The 22,096-nt window shown below is 36.0% G+C and overlaps 1 non-coding gene across 1 annotated transcript; it reads right to left on the bottom strand.

The window, feature by feature from the left end:
- Positions 1-226: 226 nt before the first annotated feature.
- LOC126002770 (small nucleolar RNA SNORA77) lies at positions 227-358 on the bottom strand. The gene has a single exon (XR_007493409.1). It is a non-coding gene; the product is annotated as a small nucleolar RNA SNORA77 (small nucleolar RNA).
- Positions 359-22,096: the final 21,738 nt, after the last annotated feature.

Below are 22,096 nucleotides of genomic sequence, written 5' to 3'. Positions count from 1 at the left end.
AATTTTAGGGCTGGAGAGATAGCATGAAGGTAAGGCATTTGCCTTTCATAAAGAAGATCAATGGTTCGAATCCTGGCATCCCATATGGTCACCTGAGCCTGCCAGGAGCAATTTCTGAGCATAGAGCCAGGAATAACTCCTGAGCACTGCCAGGTGTGACCCAAAAACAAAACAAAAACATTAATACTTTTAATTGGACTCAGAACTATTTTTTTCTTTTTTTCTGATGTGTGTGTCCTGGGAATCTCTGTCCACTTTCACAGGTCAAAGCGGTTTTGGCCCCTGGCACATTCATTCCTGTGGCAGACGAAAAAAGCACCCATGCTTGTAGATGCAGCAGGATGCAGAGTGAGTCTGCAAGGACTCAGAACAATTTACCTTGGAGTCTTTCTTTTCTGCCTATGTACATATTCCTAGAGAAGTTGTGATTTCTATTATTCAGCAAGTAAATCTTTTTTTCTAATATCTTTATTCATCTTATTAAAATTAAATTTAAGCACCATGATTACAAATATGAGTCTATATTTGAAAAGAAGAGGATCATTGTATCTACCTACTAAAATTATTACATAATCCCATTCATTAATTAGTATCTCATAGACAGAAACAGTATGAACTCTTGAGTAATTCTGCCCCCAGAATTACATATAAGCAAATCTCCACATAAAAATAAGCTATTGTTATAATTTTATAATGATAGCATGCTATTCATTTTATCCATTAATTTTTTCCAATAGAACAAAGTGAGGAGAGGGAATGTCTATATTATTTGTAGAAGGAGAGCTGATAACTGATAGCAATTCTAACATTCTAATGTTTAAGCTTTCTCATCTTCAAAATAAGGAGGTTAAGTAGTATATCTATGGTCAACGCCGATTCAGAACAAAGCCTGCTGACCAAGTCTTCCATGTATTTCCATTTTCTGTATCCTGGACCACACCTCTGAAATCTACATCCTCTATCAGAGTTATTTGTTTTCACCCAACATGCCTGGTTCTTATCCCAACCTTGACAGTCAGCCTCGAGGAATCACTCTATTGAGAAATCACAACTACAAAATCTTTCTTTTAAGAACTCTGTATTTGAGACTTTTGCCCCTTTCCCCTTGAAAATCAAGGAGTATTTTTACTTTTGACATACTGCACTTCCCAGATATTGTTCAGCTTGAACCCAGGGATGATCAGCTTTATCTGCACTTTGTCAATTTCTTCTCTTGCTATAACCCAGTAATGGGCATATCTTTTCTCTTTTATAAAGACTGGCATTTTTTCCTTAGATTCAAAGAAATTGTAACAGATCATTTATTCTCCATATTTACTCCGATTTTCTTTTAATTTTTTTCTCTTTCCTATCACTATTTTCCCCATCTGGCCTTCCTATTACAGGAGAAATATTTTTGTGAATTAAACCTCTCTAATGTAGAAACATTGCATTTTACCACAAATATGTATAAGTGTAAACAAGATAAGGACAAAAAGCTTTGATAGAAGACATTTGCTAATGGCACAGAGATATGGCATTTACAGAAACTATTGCCCATCACAGTGTCTCTGTAAGCACTTTCTTATATGTAATATATAACTGGGAATAGGTGGTAATTTTCTAAGCAAAAGAAGATGATATTTCTCAGGCAGAAGTGTTTCCAACATTTTAATCTAAGTATTTTAAAATAACAAAAGTAAATATGTTCACTGAGATAAATGAGTTCTGTGTAAATTTAAGCTGTGGGAGAAAGGAAGAAATGATAGTAACAGAATCTAGAAAGATCGGGTGGGACTAAGAGTTGGAAGTAACTTTTAGTGCATGTAAAGTCTAGAATTAGACTATTTAGCAACTTTAGGAATACAGTTTAGTGAAAGGTGGCTGAAAGATGGCACAATAGAAGAGGCAAGACAGGCATATTTGAACAACAGAGTTAATTATTGAGGGGGGTTCGCTCTTAGGCCAGGTTTGACTGTTTCCCCCGAGACTGCCCAAGTTGCATCCGCAAGTAACCTATAGTAGGATGATATAGCTCACATCTGGAGGTATGTGCTGACGACTCCTTAGTCAGTAATAGTTCCCATCTCCCCTATAAGCAGGTCAGATGGATTTTCGTGGCCTTTCTTATCACTTAGGTCAGGCCGACATCCTGTTTTCCCTTGCAATAGACCTTGTGACTTATGGTTTGTGCCAACATCCTAGATCTTCAGGTCTAACCAGTCCTTCTCCTGGTGGGGGTGGACTGCCTGATTTTCCCCAGAAAACCTTACATTTAGAAGTACAGTTTTCATTTAGCAAGATTTTTATGCCTGGTGTGAAAAGTATACTAAAGACAAACTACACTAGACCCATGATTCTATTCAGAAATTTAAAGTACTTGTCTGGACCTATTTTGTTTCACTGAGATCTATAATAGGAGTCCATGTAGGGATGGATGGCAAATAGAGTTATATTGAAGAAATATTTAAAATAGAAACTCTATAGGATTTAAAGACCAACAACAGATAGATAAAAGTGATAGAAAGGAAAGAAAGATTTTGCTTTTGTTTTGTTTTCCAAGAAAGTAAATTTTTATTTGCAGTTGGGAAATAAGCTCCCTAATTAAAACCCCAAGGTCAGGATAGATTTTGGATAAAACAAGTTTAGTTTAGTTGAGGTAATGAGAACGTCATATGTGCACCCGGACTGGAAAAACACTGCTGAACATTGCCTTGACTTTAATAGCATACATTCAAGGTGTTTGTTGATAGCTTTATCACCCTATTAACACAGTGATGTAAATATATCTGTCTTTGTCCCTATGGTCCCTGCTAACTGTTCTTAATATAAATCTTATAAAAATATATAATATTTATATCTATATATTTATATTTAATCATATATAATGTTATATTATGTATTTATATTTATAAACATTCCTAATTAAAATATAAGTTGTTAACATTAACAATGGCTCACTGTATCAAGTCAGATAGAGTGGTGAAGCAGAAATTGAATTTGAAAATGGTCAATTTATTCTCTTCTTCAGAGCTATCTAGTTTAACCTGGACTGTCATTGTCTTAGTTTTTGTGACAGCTAATGGTAAATCTGATTGTCTTTGTTGTGGATAATTACCACATTAATTACACAAGTTTTCCGGGAGAAAATAACCTAATAGATTAGAGATAGATAGATAGATAGATAGATAGATAGATAGATAGATAGATAGATAGACAGATAGATGCTATATGGATAGGTAGGTAGGCTGGTAGGTAGGTAGGTAGATGATATTTTATTTTTTGGATTTTTGCCCACACCTGGTGGCCACTCCTAGCTATGATTTTAGAAATTGTTCCTGGCTTTAAGGACCAAATGGAACGCTGGGGAATCAAACTGCAGTCTGTCCTAGGCTAGCGCCAGCAAGGCAGACGCCTTACCACTCCATGCCACTGCTCCAGCCCCAGGTAGATGCATTTTTAACTTAAGAAACTATATAGAAGCTAAACTCAGAAAATGAGAGAAGGAATACAAAAGGTTGGGAAAATATTTTAGATTGGTGTTTCACAACCTTTTCCAATTGAGGTCTCTTTCCAATCTGTTTTCTTTTCTTCAATTGACCCCTAATCTTATGCGAGGGCCCCCTATTTATGTGTCTGTTACCTGTGGCCCTCTTGGAGTCTCCTGGGAACCCAATGGAAGTTTATATAGCCTCTAGATGGAAAATGCTGGTTTATATAAGTTTAATTTTTTGAAAAACTGAATTTTATTTGGAGCTATCCAGATACAGTTATAAATAAAATTGAAAACTCAGAAAAGAAAACAAAGATGGATCTCGCATTGGAATTATGTATGTACAGAAAGGCAATTAGCAATATTATAAATCTCAGTACTTCAATAAAAAGTTTAAAGAAAGGATTTAAATCAAAACTAGAGAAATCTGATAGTATCATACAAAATGAAATTATGCAAAATGTATAAAGAGGGTGCTGAAGACAGAGAATTTAAAACTGAGATCTTTAGACCATACAGGACAAACCTATACTAATTTCACACTCAATAGTGAAAATCTGAAAGTTGTTTTTTTTTAAGATAAGAAGTAAAACAAGTATGCCCTCTATTGTCATTTTTGTTCAATACATACAGTAAAAGACACTCTAACTGGAGCAATGAAACATGAAAAAAGAAAAGACAACTTAATGTTTAACAAAATATTATAAACAAAAACCCATAACAAAAAAGAAAAGGCTAGCAAAAAATTATTGAGAAAGTGAAATCAGTAATATTACAAGACAAATAATTAACAAATAAAAAAATATTTTAAATATATGTCTGATAGAGTAATATAAGAAATATGTAATGAATTCCTAAATTCAATAGCAAACTAAAAAGGGGTAAAGAATCTGAATAGACATTTCTGCAAAAAAATATGAATAAACATTTCTGCAAAACATATGTACAATTAGGAGATAACATAAAAAGGTGCTCATGTCAGTAATTATCAAGAACATGCACATCAAAAGCACAGTTAAATGCTTCCTCATGGGAAGTTTCAGGATGAGAAAAAATGTGACATCTGGGTCAATTGAAAGAACTTTTAATGTTCTAGTAGTACTTAGTAATAGTAGTAAAGCTCAAATAAAATAAATAAATTAGCATAGCAATATCACTTACATCAAAGAATATATGTAGAGGACATATGCTTTACACCTGGCCAACCAGGTTAGTTCCTGGCATCTCATGTTTTCAGAGAACTGTAGGAGTAATTCCTGGTGCAGAGCCAGAAGTAACCCCTGAACATCACTGGGTATGGCCCCAAAGTAAAAACAAATAAAAATATGGTAACTCTATTAATATACTTTATATATATACAAATATCTATATATCTATGTATATATAGTAAGTATATTTATACTGTGTATACAAATAATTGAATGCATGAGTAGTGTATGTGGCATAGCCAAATCTCTATAGAATTGAAAATAATTTTTCTGTTTTTTGTTTTTGGGGTAGGTACACCCAGCAATGCACAGGAGTTACTCTTGGCTCTGTACTCAGACATTACTCCTTCAGGCTCAGAGGAACATAAGGGATGCTAGGGATAGAATACAGGTTAGCCACATGCAAGGCAAAAACCTAACCACTATGCTGTCACTCCTGCCCCCTCAAAATAATTTTTATAAGTGATCTGTTTTCAAGAATGTAAAGTTTAAATCCACCTTTCATAAGCAAAGGATGCATTCAATAACTTATTTCAAAAATATTCAATATGCAATGTGGGGGTTGAATACATAAATGAAGAAATCATTGTTAATATCAATAGTGATGAGTCATATTGTCAAAGTGTACTCTTGATATATGTGGAAAGTAGCACTTTACTGATATGACCACCTCCCCCAAATCCATAACTCCTATCTAAACATTAGAAAACATAAGGTAAACAAAAATTGAGGCATAATACAGAAAAGAGCTGATCAAGCATCCTAAAAACAAGGAAAATCTGAGAAAATATCAGTCAAGAAAATACTCTAAGGAAGCCAGAGCAAAATCACAGCAGTTAGGGTATTTGCCTTGCATCTGAGAAAAAAAGAAGGAATTACGGATATAATGAAGTAAATGTACCATATCTTACATGTAATCTTAGTACATTAGTTCAAAATTGAGTAAAGCATGAGTAAAATATGAACTTTAATATATACATTATCATTGGCTCATTGGAATAAAATTTCATATATATACATATTAATAATAAAGGGGAAAAAGTGAAATTGGTGGAAAGAAATATTTCCAGGTGCTTCTTCTGAGGAAACTGAGGACCTGCAGGGAGCTCTGTCCTGTGCTTCTCTGTCTTTCCTGAATTCTTGAAGCTCTCCTCAGAGCCCTGGGAAGCGAACCCGCAAAAAACTGCATTCTGAAGCTGCCCAGCGAGGGAGTGAGTGAGTAGCTGGCTATGGCAGTTGCCAGGTGGAGTGTTGATTGCTCTACCTGTGGATACTCTGCCCTGCTGTGCTTCTTCTGAGGAAACTGAGGACCTAAAGGGAGTTCTGTCCTGTGCTTCACTATCTTTCCTGAATTCATGAAGCTCTCCTCAGAGCCCTGGGAAGCGAACCCCCAAAACTGTCACCTGGAGGCCCCAGAAGAGCCACCGCTCTGCTTTGCTTCGCGGCTGCACACTCTTTCTAACCAATAAACCACACCACAACACACAGGAAAAACCACACTACAAGCGTGACAATGGGGAAAACTCACAGGCAAACACCATGCACATCCAATAGCTTGGATGACCTACAAAATTCCAACCATTTGATTAACGTCTCGGATAAGGAACTTAAAATAGAAATATGGAAGATGTTTGTAGAACTCAAAGAAAGCATAGATCAATCTGAACAGAACACAAAGACAGAAATCAGAAAACTCCAAACTGCAATAGCAGATCTGAAAAACATGGTAGCTCAACTGAAAAACTCAGTGGATGGCCTCGACAGCAGGGTAACAGCAGCTGAGGACAGAATCGGAGTACTGAAAGATGAGATGCACAAAAACTCAACACAGCAGAAGAAACTGGAAAAGAACATTAGGACAAATGATCACAATGGAAAAAGTACTCAAGGAATGCGAACAGATGAACATAGAAGTCTTTGATAAACTCAACAGACAACATAAGGTAGAAGATCTCCAGAAACAATCAACTGTCAAAGACATCATCAAAGAGATACTCCCAGAGTTAAAGACTATATGCAATCAAATCCTGCATGCCCAAAGAGTACCAGCTAAAAGACACCCAAAGAAAAACACCCCAAGACACATCCTCTTTACAATGACAAATCCCACAGATAGAGATAGAATACTGAAAGCAGCAAGATCAAAAAGGGAAATTACATTCAAAGGAGCATCACTAAGACTTACAGCAGACATGTCACAAGAAACTCTCAAGGCCGGAAGACAGTGGTGGAATATTGTGACAAGACTGAATGAAATGAATGCCTCACCGAGAATACTGCACCCAGCCTGACTCATGTTCAGGTTTGAAGGAAGGATACATAGCTTCATGGATAAACAACAGCTCAGAAACTTCACAGATGAAAAACCAGTCTTAAAGGGAAAACTGACAGGTCTACTTTAAGACAAGAGAGATCAACAAACACAGCAAACTTATCTACAAAGATGACATTAAATCCTATGACAACCATCTCCCTCAATGTCAATGGACTAAATTCACCAATTAAAAGACACAGAGTGGCAAAATGGGTCAAAAAGATGAATCCGACCTTCTGCTGCCTAAAAGAAACACACCTGAATAGTCAGAACAAACATAGACTCAAAATCAAACAACACCCTTAGAAAAGCTGGGGTGGCCATATTAATATCTGATGACACCAACTTTATACTCAGAAAAGTGGTAAGGGACAAAGATGGACACTATGTACTAATCAAGGAATATGTGCAACTGGAAAGAATCAGAGTATTAAACATATATGTACTCAAAAAGAGACCAGCAAATTATCTAATAGAGTTACTGAAAAATCTGAAAGAAGACATCAATAACAACACTATAATTGTGGGGGACCTCAACACGGCCCTATCGACACTTGATAGGTCAACCAGACTGAAACCCAACAAAAATATACTAGCCCTGAAAAGAGTAATGGAAGAAATAGGACTAGTAGATATATATAGGACACTCCATCCCAAAAAACCTGGATACACATTCTTCTCCAATGTACATGGGCCATTCTCCAGGATAGACTACATGCTGACACATAAAACTTACCTCCATAAAATCAAGAGGATAGAAATTCTGCAGGCTACTTTTGCTGATGGCAAGGCTCTGAAATTAGATGTGAATTATAAAGGCACACAAAAGAAAAACTTTAACAATTGTAAATTAAACAGCCAGCCACTGAACAACCAGTAGGTCTGAGATGAAATCAAAGAGGAAATCAAAACTGCCCTGGAACAAATGACAATGAAGACACAAACTGCCAGAATCTATGGGACACAGCAAAAGCGGTCCTGAGAGGAAAATTTATACCTCTACAAGCACACATCAGGAAGGAAAAAGGGGCATACCTGAATAGCTTAATGATGCAGCACATAAAATTAGAAAATGACCAACAAAAGGAACCGAAAATAGGGAGACAGAAGGAAATAACAAAGCTGAAAGCAGAAATCAATAAAGTGGAAAACCAAAAAACAATCCGAAAGATCAACAAAAGCAGAAGTTGGTTCTTTGAAAAAAATAAACAAGATTGATAGACCATTGGCAAAACTTACAAAGAAAGAAAGAGAGAAACCTGATAACCTGTATTAGAAATGAAAAGGGGGAGATCACGACAGATATTACAGAAATCCAAAGGGTCATCAGAGACTACTTTGAGAAACTTTATGCTACTAAACATGAGAACCTAGAAGAAATGGATAAATTCTTGGACACTTATAACTTAACTTCCACAGTTAAATAAGAAGGATGTCACATATCTAAATACCCCATCACTATTGAGGAAATTAAAACTGTAATCTGCCCAAAAAGAAAATCCCAGGCCCAGATGGATTTCCTAATTAATTCTTTCAAATATTTCAAGAGGAGCTACTACCAATCCTAGCCAGACTCTTCCATGAAATTGAAAAAATAGGAACACTCCCAAACAGCTTTATGAAGCCAATATCACCTTGAAACCAAAACCAGACAGAGATGCTGCCAAAAAAGAAAATTACAGACCAATATCCCTGATGAATGCTGATGCAAAGATCTTCAACAAAATCCTGGCAAGAAGATTATACACTATGACCAAGTAGGTTTCATCCCAGGAATGCAAGGATGGTCTAACTTCCGTATATCTATCAACATCATACACAACATCAACAAGAAAAATAAAATTCACACGATCATATCAATAGACACAGAGAAAGCATTTGATAAGGTCCAACACCCATTCTTGATCAAAACTCTCAGCAAGATGGGAATGAAAGGAACCTTTCTCACTCTAGTTGAAGCCATCTAACACAAGCCAATGGCAAATATTATCCTCAATGGAGAAAAACTAAAAGCCTTTTCTCTAAGTTCATGTACAAGACAAGGCTGTCTGCTCTCACCACTCCTCTTCAACATAGTATTGGAAGTGCTTGCTATAGCAATCAGGCAAGAAAAAGATATCAAAGGAATCCAGATAGGAAAGGAAGAAATCAAGCTCTCATTGTTTGCAGATGACATGATACTCTACATAGAAAACCCCAAAGACTCTACCAAATAGCTTCTAGAAACAATAGACTCATAAAGGAAGGTGGCAGACTACAAAATTAACACACAGAAATCAATGGCCTTTTTATACACCAATGACGATATGGAAGAGATGGATGTCAAGAAGGCACATGAAAAAATGCTCTTTGTCACTAATCATCAGGGAGATGCAAATCAAAACAACATGAGATACCATCTCACACCACAGAGATTGGCATACATCACAAAGAATGAGAACAATCAGTGCTGGCGGGGATGTGGAGAGAAAGGAACTCTTATCCACTGCTGGTGGGAATGCCGTCTAGTACAGCCTTTATGGAAAGTGATATGGAGATTCCTCCAAAATCTGGAAATTGAGCTCCCATTTGACCCAGCTATTCCACTCCTAGGGATATATCCTAAGAACACAAGAATACAACACAAAAACCCCTTCCTCACACCTATATTTATTGCAGCACTATTCACAATAGCCAGGCTCTAGAAACAACCAAGATGCCCTTCAACAGAGGAATGGCTAAAGAAACTGTGATACATATACACAATGGAATATTATGCAGCTGTCAGGAGAGATGAAGTCATGAAATTTTCCTATACATGGATGTACATGGAATCTATCATGTTGAGTGAAATAAGTCAGAGGGAGAGAGAGACACACAGAATAGTCTCACTCATCTATGTATTTTAAGAAAAATAAAAATCATTTTTGCAACAACTCTCAGAGACAATGAGAGGAGGGCTGGAATTTCCAGCTCACTTCATGAAGCTCACCACAAAGAGTGGTGAGTGCAGTTATAGAAATAACTACACTGAGAACTACCATAAGCATGTGAATGAATGAAGGAACTGGAAAGCCTGTCTGGAGTACAGGTGGGGGTGGGGTGGGATGGAGGGAGATTTGGGACATTGGTGGTGGTAATGCTGCACTGGTGAAGGGGGTATTCTTTACATGACTGAAACCTAATCACAATCATATTTGTAATCAAGATGTTTAAATAAAGAAAAAATAAAAAAAGAAATATTTCTAATATAAATATATACTCCATACTATCACTATATCTTCAGTTAAATCTAAAAATGTCCGAACAAAAATAATTAAGAAATATTTTAGAACTGTTTTGGATTTTCAAAGTTATTTAGAACTATTATTATTAGTCATGGTATCAATTATTGGAAAGGAAGATAATTATCTCCAGTTTACTTTCCCCAAACTCATTCATCACTATGCCAGGTTTAAATCTACAGTAGGTATATTTGTTCATGATAATGATTCCTATTTATTGAATCTTTATCATAGACTGAATGGAATATATGAGTTATTCTCCTGTTAATCAAAAGTCCTTATGAGACTTTTTATGATATATAACTTTATAAAAATAGTTATGAAATTAAAAATAGCAATTGTGAAAAAGAAACATTAATATAAACATTTTTAAACAGGTAAATGTATAGAATCAGCTCACATTCTGTCTTCTTCACATGAGAGCACCAATTATTAGAGGTGAGGTTTCTCTGTTTATTGGCTACAACAGAGCCTTCCATTTTTTACACCTCTGAAGGTTTTATCCATGATTTTATCCATGATTTGGCCATAAGCACGCCCATAGCATTTACCCATAACCAATGGATGGAATGTAAATGTTCGAGAACTTCAAAATGGAGTAATTTGTCTGCACAAGTGGCAGAAATAGAACAAAGAAAAATATTTTCCTGAGAAAACCTTGAATGTCAAGGGCCACTAACCTTTTCCCAACCTTGGGGTTGGAAGTTAAGGGTTGGGAGAGTGCTAAACTGGCAAACAATCTCACGTCCTTCCTCAGGTTTTCCTGTCTTCAAAGGGACCCAGTTCTTTCCCAGGACTGCCTGGCAGTGTTCAAACTTCCAGGCAGATTCCCAGTACCCTAGATGGCTTATTTTTGGAGAAGACAGCAATATCTTAACCTGAGGCCTTGGTGCTTCTGCAATCAACTACAAGCAAGAAACAATGTCAAGCTTAGAAGACATCTTGCATATCACTCAGGGTTGCTCATTTGACAAGGGGCAGCCTTGAGGAAACTCTCTTCTTTCTCACTGCCAGGAAACAGACACAGGAAACCATCCTTCTCCCTTGAGTATTGAATGGACACCAAGTCTCCTTCTCCTGGTCTCATTTATTTCTGTGCCTTAGTGTAAAGACCTATGTCAAACCCACATGTCTGTTATGTTTTTTATTCTGCTTCCTCTGAGAGCACATTGTTTTCTTTCTGTAGCCTTAGTCCCATGAGTTTGTAGCAGGAATTGGGGAGCCCGTGTAAGCCCATATCTCTCATGTGACTGTCCATTCTTTAATATAAGGGCTTTTTGTTCCTCCTCTTCCTTGGACTTGCTTTTTCAAAAAATTGTTAAGCTAAACTTTTTTAAATTTTATTGAAACCATTGTTAATTCAAGTTCTTTGTAGTTGAATTTCAAGCAGCTGAAACAGTGAATTAGGGCCTTTCCCACCATGTGTTGACCTCCCACCACCAAAGTTCCCAGAGTACATCCTCTACCACCACCACCCTTAACTCTCTGTCCTGTCAGTTTAATAGGTCCATTTTAAGTTTATATTATTATCATGTGGGTCTCTTAAATCTAGTGTTGTTGACTTTGGTTTGTATTTAGTACTGTCCTTTTTTCCCCTCCACCAATGTTCTTGAGACCAGTTAGCCCTTGGCTGCCATCCTCTCCCCCACCCCCAGTTTTGTAGAAGAATGCAGAACTATGAGGTTAAAAAATAATTCATGTCCCAAGGTTCTGTGAAAAAAAGGTGAAAATCCCTATCTAGAAGATAAAAAAAGATTTAAAAAATATTTTTAAAAAGGGGTGGTGATAGCAGGTTTGTTTTTATTTATTTATTTTTTTGCATAGGCACAGTAAATGTTGGGGGGAAATTATAAAGGAAATATCCTTGGGCTAAAAACAGGGTGTTTCAACCCATGAAGCATCTTGTCATAAGACCAACTACAGGCTCCAGGCATACTAATTGTTCAATCCCAAGATCTTTCTTCATAGTCCCAGGAAAAGTTCTCCTCAATCATAGTTGTCACCGTTAGGCTTCTGTAATTAGAGATCTTGGTTTTTGCTCAGATCCTATGTTGAAGCTGGGGTGTCATGGAGCACCTTCTGATTTCATCTCACTGTTAGGTGGTGAAGCAGAATGTTAAACTAAATTTTCTAGTAAATTTATTATCACTTTTCATTATAAACTTTTAAATAATCAGATCACTTCTTCCTGGTGTGCTATTCCCTTATTTGTATCTACACACGTATCAATGAACATACACACACACACACACACACACACACACTATTTGTTTTTTGTTCATGCTATTTGTAAGAGAAGTTAAGCTGCCAATATGAACTTTATATTAGTCAATATTGCAACTAAAATTAGTGAGATAAGAGAATTAAAAACATTTAAAGGAGAAAATCTAAATAAGCGCATAAAAGTACAAAGTGCTTTATCCTAAGAAAAGGGATATTGGCTTTATGTTAGAAAATATTATGTTATACGTATGGCTTAAACATCTGCTAATGCACAGAGATTGCAATAAAAATATCTATGAATAACTGTAAATGAATAACTTGGAAATCCTGTTTTTTAAATAAACAAATATTTTTAAAAATTTATGAGCAATACTCAGTTTTGTTTTTTATTTATATGCATTGTATTCTGATTTGCAATGATTTGAAATTTAAAGAATGAAATGTAAGAACAACAATAACAAAGATGAAACATCAGATAGGAAAGAAAACAAAATCTATAATGTTATGACTACAACTCCAGAAAGCACTACTAAGACTGCCTTTATTTTTATTTATTTTTTTTACTTTTTTTTTTATTGTAACTAAAGTTCATTACACAGAATTATTTATGATACACAGTGACAATTAATGAAGGGCATTCCCACCACCAATGTTATCCTCCCTCCACTCTTGTTCCCAGCATGTCTCCTACATCTCCCTCCTTTACCCCCCCCCCCCCCCAGAATCCTAGTGCAAATGGTCTCCGCCTTACAGTTTGTTATATGTTGGGTATCTATTCTGTTTGGTGTTCCAGTCTGGTCATTTTTTTATTTACACTACATGTTCATATGACTGGTCCTGGTATCATTCTCCCCCCCCCCAATTTATGAGGCTGAATGATTCAAATTATGCTATTCTGTTGGAGGTAAAAAGGTTAAGGAAAAGAGGGAAAAAATTTAGTATCAACTACTAAAAAAAAAAAAATCACCGAATAATATCCACAAAAGTGGAAAAGAAAGAAAAAAGTGGAAGAAAAAGTGCTGCAGTGGCAGGGTTTGTGTTACCCCACCTTTTTTTTTTTTTTTTTTTTTTTTGTATAGGCACAGCATGTATTGGGGAAGGAAGGAAATTCCCGTGGCCTAAGAGATTCAGGGTTTCTCCACTCTTGAAGCATATTGTCATGGGAACAACCACTGGCTCCATACCTTCTCATTGCCATATCCCAGGTTTTTTTTCTAAGACTGCCTTTAAATAAGTAATGAATGCTCCAAAGCACGAGTAGAACAGAGGTAAAAAAAAATGGACAAGGATAGAACGGACAGACTCTGGAAGGATGTGAAAATACTATTTATCAGAAATGCTCCTTGGAAGGGGCACTAGGAAAATGAGTGAGGAGAGTTTTTCTCAAATAATGTTTATTTAGACGCAAATATGTTCGTAATAGAGTTTTAGACATATAATGTTCTAATACCAGTCTAACGCTTGTGTCAGTTTTCTTCTACTAATGTTCCTAAGTTTCATTCTAGACTTCCAACTGCCCCCTTAAAAAGAACATTATTACATTATATCATTGTAGTTAGGGCCCCAGACAAATACCATGCAGATGGCTCTATGCTCTAGTCTTCAGGTCACATCACCTCCACAATACTGATATGTCCAACAGTCTTGATCTGAGGCCCTGTTACCTCCCAAATGCCTCTTCCTACTTACCACCTTCACTTATCTTCTTACATTGAGCTTTTAATTTCCGTAATCTAGGGTCAGCTGTTTGCCTGTGTTTGGTATCATATATCCCTTTTTCATGTTATTTTACTTATCACAGACAAATGGGGTCATACAGTATTTATCCTTTCCGTTCTAATGAGAAGAATTTTTACTATACTCTTTTTTATCACTTGAATTTAGAACCTTGTATTTTATATCACCAAAGTACTGATGGGTTTGAAAGAGGGAAAAGGCATACTAGACTGGTAGAGAGATAATATTACTTTGATGAAGGTGTAGTGTGGTCAGATACATTTTGAAAAACAATAAAACCTTACCCCTAAATTATAAACAAGCTGGTAAATCAATGTGACTCAAATAAATACAAAATAAGTGAGTATAAATAAATAATATCACAACATCTTTCATTAAGACAATCTCACATATGTTTTCTTTAAGGAGTATTTACTGATTGCTAACTATTGACCAAAGTATATTCTACTAACCAGGTAGAAAAGAGGTTTTGAAATGGGCTAGAGTGATAGCACAGAGGGTAGTGCATTTTCCTTGCACGTGGCCAGCCTGGATTCCATTCCCGGCATCCCATATGATCCCTGAGCCCACCAGGAGTGATTCCTGAGCACAAAGCCAAGAGTTACCACTATGTACAACCAAGTGTGGCCCAAAAACAAAACAAAAAGATTTTGAAACTTTGGAGTTGGAGATATAACACAGGGTTAAGTTACTTGCTTTGAAATCTGCCAAACCCTTGTATGATCCCTAGTACTACATGGTCTCCTGAGACCCTCGTATCATCTGAATGATCAGAAGATCTTGACACTATGGATCTCATATTTTAATAGCATGTAGATATAGGTAATGATAAATTATTCATATAAGAGGTCAAAGAATGATTGTTATTAAAGGAAATTACAGCCAGAGAATAGAGAGGAGTATATAATTTTGTCATGAAAGGGTTTATGATAAAGTGATATGTAAACATACTCCCTAATAAACGAAAACCTGATCTGTAAGAACACAAGTACAAAAACTTTCTCAGAAAAAGAAATTCAGAATCTCTAAAACTGAAGCATGTTCAGTACATCTGAGCAGCAGCAATGGAGCTTTCACACCTGAGAAGGTTTCAAAATGGAAATAGATAAAGCAGAACGAGATAGCAAAGGGCCTTGATAGTGAATTGTTGCAAGTCAAGCCCTGATGAGGTTGACTGATGGAGGGATAGAGGATGAGGCCTTTCTCCTCCAGCTCGGACCACGCATCTGTTACCCTGTTCAGCAGGCAGTTCTGAGGTAAATGCGGCAGGAAGAAAGCCAACAGGGAGTCAGGCTTCCGAAGAAAACAGCTCTTTATTCCGTGAAGAGGCCGAAGCCAAAAGACTTCAGAATAGGCTCCAGGAAAAAAGCCCCTTGCCTTCCACAGACCCTTGCTTTTATGCCCCAGAATCAGGTACCACCCAATGGTGGGATCAGATACCACCCAATGGTGGGAGCAAAATCAGGTACCAAGCTAGGATGGGAGCAGAATGCCAAGGTAGGGCACAATCACCGATCAGGGCTGGGGCAGTAACGTAATAATCTCATTGAAATGTTTACATACACAACAGTGAATAATCCTTTAAAACTGGTATTAATATTATCCCTCTGTAAAATATAAAGTATTAACCCAAAGGATTAAACCCCAAGGAGTTAGAGAGATGAAGACAGAGAGAAAAAAATAATCTGAGGACTACATGTAGATTTTTTTTTATGACGTATATAAATTATTTCAGGAAGAATCTTGATAAAGTTTCTAATATCCTTAAAATTAAAATAATTTAAAAACAAAAAACTCATAAATCATGGTTACCATTCTTCTTGGTTACCATTTTGCTTTGACTAGTTTTATTATTTGGTTTAAATACTATTCCCATTTTCATATTTTTATTATACTTTATGTTAAGTATTTACTGGCATTTTATGTTACTCTGCCAAATATCTAGTACATAAAAAAGAATATGATATTCCTGACTTTAAACAATTCACATTTTAATTGAAAAGAGAGCTATGTAATGAGAACATTGTGATAAAAATAGGATAAGGGTCACAATAGTGAAAAGTAGTTTATAAACAAATTCATTCTTCTACCATAGCAATAACATAAGAATGGGGATATTGTAAAAGCTTTATAGAGGTAGAGAGGGGTGAGTTGGACATATAAAATGTGTAAGAGGTGGGGGTAGGGTGATAGCATAGCCAATAGGACATTGCCTTGCACATGGCTTACTTATATTTAATTCTGAGCACCCGATATAGAACTCCAAACCAGCCAGCATTAATTTTTGAGTACAGAGCCAGGGGTAACCACTGAGCACCACTAGGTATGGCCCCCAAAACAAATACACTTTTATTTAATAATTCTTTTTGTCTTTATTTAAACATCTTGATTACAAATATGATTGTGATTAGGTTTCAGTTTGTAAAGAACACCCCCTTCACCAGTGCAACATTACCACCACCAGTGTTCCAAATCTCCCTCCATCCCATCCCCACCATCTGTACTCTAGACAGGCTTTCCAGTTCCCTCATTCATTCACATGATTATGGTAGTTCTCTGTGTAGTTATTTCTATAACTGCACTCACCACTCTTTGTGGTGAGCTTCATGAAGTGAGCTGGAAATTCCAGCCCTCCTCTCATTGTTTCTGAGAGTTGTTGCAAAAATGACTTTTATTTTTCTTAAAACCCATAGATGAGTGAGACTATTTTGTGTGTGTCTCTCTCTCCCTCTGACTTATTTTACTTAGCATGATAGATTCCATGTACATCCATGTATAGAAAAATTTCATGACTTCATCTCTTCTGATGGCTGCATAATATTCCATTGTGTATATGTACCACAGTTTCTTTAGCCATTCCTCTGTTGAAGGTTGTTTCCAGAGCCTGGCTATTGTGAATAGTGCTGCAATAAATATAAGTGTGAGGAAGGGGTTTTTTATTGTATTCTGTGTTCTTAGGGTATATCCCTAGGAGTGGAATAGCTGGGTCGAATGGGAGCTCAATTTCCAGATTTTGGAGGAATCTCCATATCGCTTTCCATAGAGGCTGTACTAGACGGCATTCCCACCAGCAGTGGATAAGAGTTCCTTTCTCTCCACATCCCTGCCAGCACTGATTGTTCTCATTCTTTGTGATGTGTGCCAATCTGTGGTGTTAGATGATATCTCATGTTGTTTTGATTTGCATCTCCCTGATGATTAGTGATGAGGAGCATTTTTTCATGTGCCTTTTGGCTATTTGTATTTATTTTTATATCAAAGTGTCTGTTCATTTCTTCTCCTCATTTTTGATGGGATTATATGTTTTTTTCTTGTAAAGTTCTGTCAGTGCCCTGTATATTTTGGATATTAGCCCCTTATCTTATGGGTGTTGGGTGAATAGTTTCTCCCACACGGTGGGTGGCTCTTGTATCCTGGGCACTATTTCTTTTGAGGTGCAGAAGCTTCTAAGCTTAATGTATGCCCATCTGTTGATCTCTGCTTCCACTTGTTTGGAAAGTGCAGTTTCCTCCTTGAAGATGCCTTTAGTCTCAATGTAATGGAGTTTTTTTTAAGCTATGTGATGTTCTATATACCTTAAGGTATCAGGTCTGATATCAAGGACTTTAATCCATTTGAATTTAACCTTCGTACATGATGTTAACTGGAGTCTATATTCGCTGTTTTGCAAATAGATAACCAGTTCTGCCAGCACCACTTGTTGAAGAGGTTTTCCCTGCTCCACTTAGGATTTTTTGCTCCTTTGTCAAAAATTAGGTGATTGTAAGTCTGAGGAACATTGTCTGAGAACTCAAGCTTATTCCACTGATCTGAGGGTCTGTGTTTATTCTAATACCATGCTGTTTTGATAACTGTTGCTTTGTAGTACAGTTTAAAGTTGGGGAAAGTAATGCCTCCCATTTTCCTTTTCCCTAGGAGTGCTTTAGCTATTCGAGGGTGTTTATTGTTCCAGAGTAATTCTTATTGTGACCAAAGTGAATGATGAATCTTTCACATAATGACAATAAATTAGGGCCATTCCCACCACTAGTGTTGTCCTCCCTCCACCCCATTTCCAGCATGCATCCCATATCTTTCTCTTTTTCCCCCCAGACTGCTAGTGTAATTGTTCCCCTTTGTGTATAGCTTGTTGTAAAGATTGGGTATCAATTCTGTTGTCATTGACTTTGGTTTTTGTGTTTGAGTCTGATCATTTTTTATTTCCACTCAATGTTCACAGGACTGTTTGGTCGAATTTTGCAGCAACATGGATGTATTTAGAAAATATTATGTTGGGCCTGAAGAGATAGCACAGCGGCGTTTGCCTCGCAAGCAGTCAATCCAGGACCAAAGGTGGTTGGTTCGAATCCCGGTGTCCCATATGGTCCCCCGTGCCTGCCAGGAGCTATTTCTGAGCAGACAGCCAGGAGTAACCCGTGAGCATCGCCGGGTGTGACCCAAAAATAAAAAAAAATATTATGTTAACCTAAAATTTTACTGTGAATGATTTGCACCAATTTGATCAAAATAAAATTTATTATAAAAAAGAAAGAAAAAAATTCTTTTGATAAAAATATTATGTTAAATAAAGTAAGTTAGAAGAAGAAAGATAAATACAGAATGATAGCACTTATCTGAGGTATTTAGAATATATACCATATATACATATAATACTCCATGAAGAATCATAATGATCTAAAGTGTAGAAACTCCAAACATCGTAGGTGTCATTGAGGAGAAGTTTCAAATCATGTAGAAGAGGGACAACACAAAGCCTTGACTATTACCAGAAAGAAACCAGCAACAATGGAAACAACAGTTTAGAGTGAACAGGTAAGCAATCACTCTCTAACTACAAAGGTCTACAATAATATACTAATTTATTTATCCACAGAACCAGATACAGAATATGACTGGAAGCCATTTAATTGTTTAATTTTATCAGGCATAAAATAACCCTTCAGTTTCTTTGTCCACAGTGATTCTTGGACATAGGGTGGACACCCTAATTTTATGCCTCGGTGCTCAGTCATACTCGGTACTATATACAGAGCTTATTATGACAATGTCTTGATAAAATACTCCAATTTACCCATTTCTTTTTGTTTTATGTATTCTGTTAGGAATTAAAGCATATGATCATTCAGACCACTGAAAAAGTCAACAGCGCACCACAGACTTATGTTACAGATTCCACTTATCAAATACGTTTCTGCAAATTACCGTTTCCTTTATTCTTTCTCTTCTTTCTCTTTATTTTTTTCTCTTCCTACTTCTTTCCTTCTCTACTTCCTTCTTCTTCAATTCAATCTGTCAAATAAAGCCCACACTAGCAGGTTCTCTTTAGTAAAAGAATCTCGATACAGTTAAGTAATTTAAAAATTAAGTGGTTAAAGGAATACAAGGCCACCTGGTGCCTGTAGATGGTAGTATAAAAATGCTGCATGTAGATGCAAAAGAAAACATAAATAAAACATTGGACATTGTCTAGACAAATTTTAATAAGGTGTAATAATGTCCTTTATATCAGAGGTGTTATAGTAGAGGAAGAAGATAAGGAAATGAGAGAATAGCATCTTTGGGTGAACTATAACACACACTTATATTTGTAGACAAAAAGTTTGTTTTTCAAAATAAATAGTGACATATAAACCACAAAAACCAACATGTTGAACAACAAATGATCAAAGAAAAAATAACTAGAACTGGATTCACAGAACCGAGTTTAAGGGAATAGAAAGAAATGTGTGAAATGGAGGGGCTTGGAGGACTTAGTAGAAAGAAGTGTGTATCTAATGGTAGGTGTGGTGTTGGAATGATGTAGGAATGATAATGAACAGTATTATAAATCATAAAACCTCAATAAAGATTAAAATTTGGGGGATATTAGATTCAAGGAAATCTAAGTAGGGTTGTAGGTCAATAGAGTGCTTTAGATGGACTATTAAGAGGCACAAGTGAAGAGAAAAAGTAATCAAGATGATTACCAAGGATAGCTAAGCAGTTTTTGGTTTATTTTTTTTGGAACTATAGTTATCTTCATTTTCTACTGGCCTCCTTTTAAGAATCAGCTTAAAGCCTTTAATCATTAGTAAATCCTTTAAGAGCAGTTTTTATTGTCCATCCAGAAATACTTGATTCCTGCTATTCTGATCAAATAGTAAAGTCCAAACAACAACCAAAAAATCAATTATTTTATTAATCCTCTACATAATCGGCATCAAGTCACACCCATTTCCTCCTCTTTCTGATTCTACTTCTGTATTCCTCTGAGTAAGTTGTTAATTTTTCTAGAGAAGATTTCATAGTTAATTAACATTCATTTTAGGTCTTGTACCAACTATATTAATATTCCAAAGAGAATCAGTACCAAATAGTCAACCCTTATTAGATTTGACACTTGAATAAAACTTACTAGTTTTACACTTGTGTTTAGTAATAGTTGCATTTGAGGGCTCAGATAACAGACTAGCAGAAAGCAAATTAAGTAAAACCCATCTTTTATTTTAGTTAATGTACCTCTTAGAAATCTGGGTGCCAATATCCTGTTTCTCATATATTTGATTAGTTGATGTTTAGATCAATTATATAAATTGAGAATAAATTAGCCTTAAAAGGCTAGGATTTTATAAAACAAAATAATAATAATAATGTAATACCATTTTTACACTCAACATTCTAGAACACAAACACATAATCTACAGTTTGGTCCCAAATAAATTAACCAACACAGTTGCTACCAACTGTGTAGAAAACAAAAGTTGGCATAGTTAAAATATGTCTTCCTAATACCATATATGTATAAATAAACTGGCCAAGCTCTTTTGTTTCTTTCTTTCTTTCTTTCTTTCTTTCTTTTTATTTTTATTTTTATTTTTTTTTTTTGGTTTTTGGGCCACACCTGGCGATGCTCAGAGGTTACTCCTCGCTGTCTGCGGCACTGGGGACCATAAGGGACGCTGGGATTCGAACCAATCACCTTTAGGTCCTGGATTGGCTGCTTGCAAGGCAAACACTGCTGTGCTATCTCTCCAGCCCCAGCTCTTCTGTTTCTAATGAAAAGTATATAAGGTGTATCCACTCTGGAGATTCATCCTCATCTCAGCTAAGATGTATAAACTTGGCTTTTGTTAACCCTCTAGAGAAGCTTTTGTTCTCTCCCAAATCTGTCTCTTACTTTTATATAGATATATAATTTTAGTTTATTCTTAAAATTTTTTACAATTAATAAGAAAAATAAGTCTTAGAATTAATTCATATAAGAAGAAGAATTCTGATAAGAGGGGCTAGAGTGAAAGTACAGGGGATAGGAGTTTTCCTTGCACTCGACCAATGAAGATTTAATCCCCAGCATCCCATATAGTCCCCCAAACACACAGGAGTGATTTCTGATGCAGAGCCAGGAATAACCCCTGAGAAACACCAGGTGTGTGCCTCCAAAGAACAAACAATCCCCCAAAATTCTTATAAGAATTCTTATCATTAATAGTTTTAATAATTATAGTTATAATTCTTATAATTATTTTATAATTATTTTAAATTAAAATTTATTTTATTAAACCCATTGTGATTTACAAGGTTCTTTATAGTTGAGTTTCAGACATACAATGAATCAGGACCAATCCCACCACCAGTGTCAACCTCTCTTCATGTTTCTAGATTGCATCCCAATCACCACCGTTTGCTCTCCAGCCTTCCAGATTAATAGGCCCGTTTAAAGTTAAATCATTTAGAATTTAGATTGTTATGTATATAATTCTAAGTAAATTTTATAATAAATTTATTTTACTTGAGGGGCCTGAGCAATAACACATCAGGCTAGGTTCTTGCCTTGCATGAAGCTGACCTAGGTTCGATCCCTAGCACCTCATAAGCACCACCAAGAATAATTCCTGAGTAC

Source organism: Suncus etruscus, chromosome 2 (genome assembly GCF_024139225.1).
Source record: "Suncus etruscus isolate mSunEtr1 chromosome 2, mSunEtr1.pri.cur, whole genome shotgun sequence".
Lineage (NCBI taxonomy): Eukaryota > Metazoa > Chordata > Mammalia > Eulipotyphla > Soricidae > Suncus > Suncus etruscus.
The sequence above is the reverse complement of the archived record's forward strand: the minus strand, read 5'-3'. Positions and strand labels throughout refer to the sequence as shown.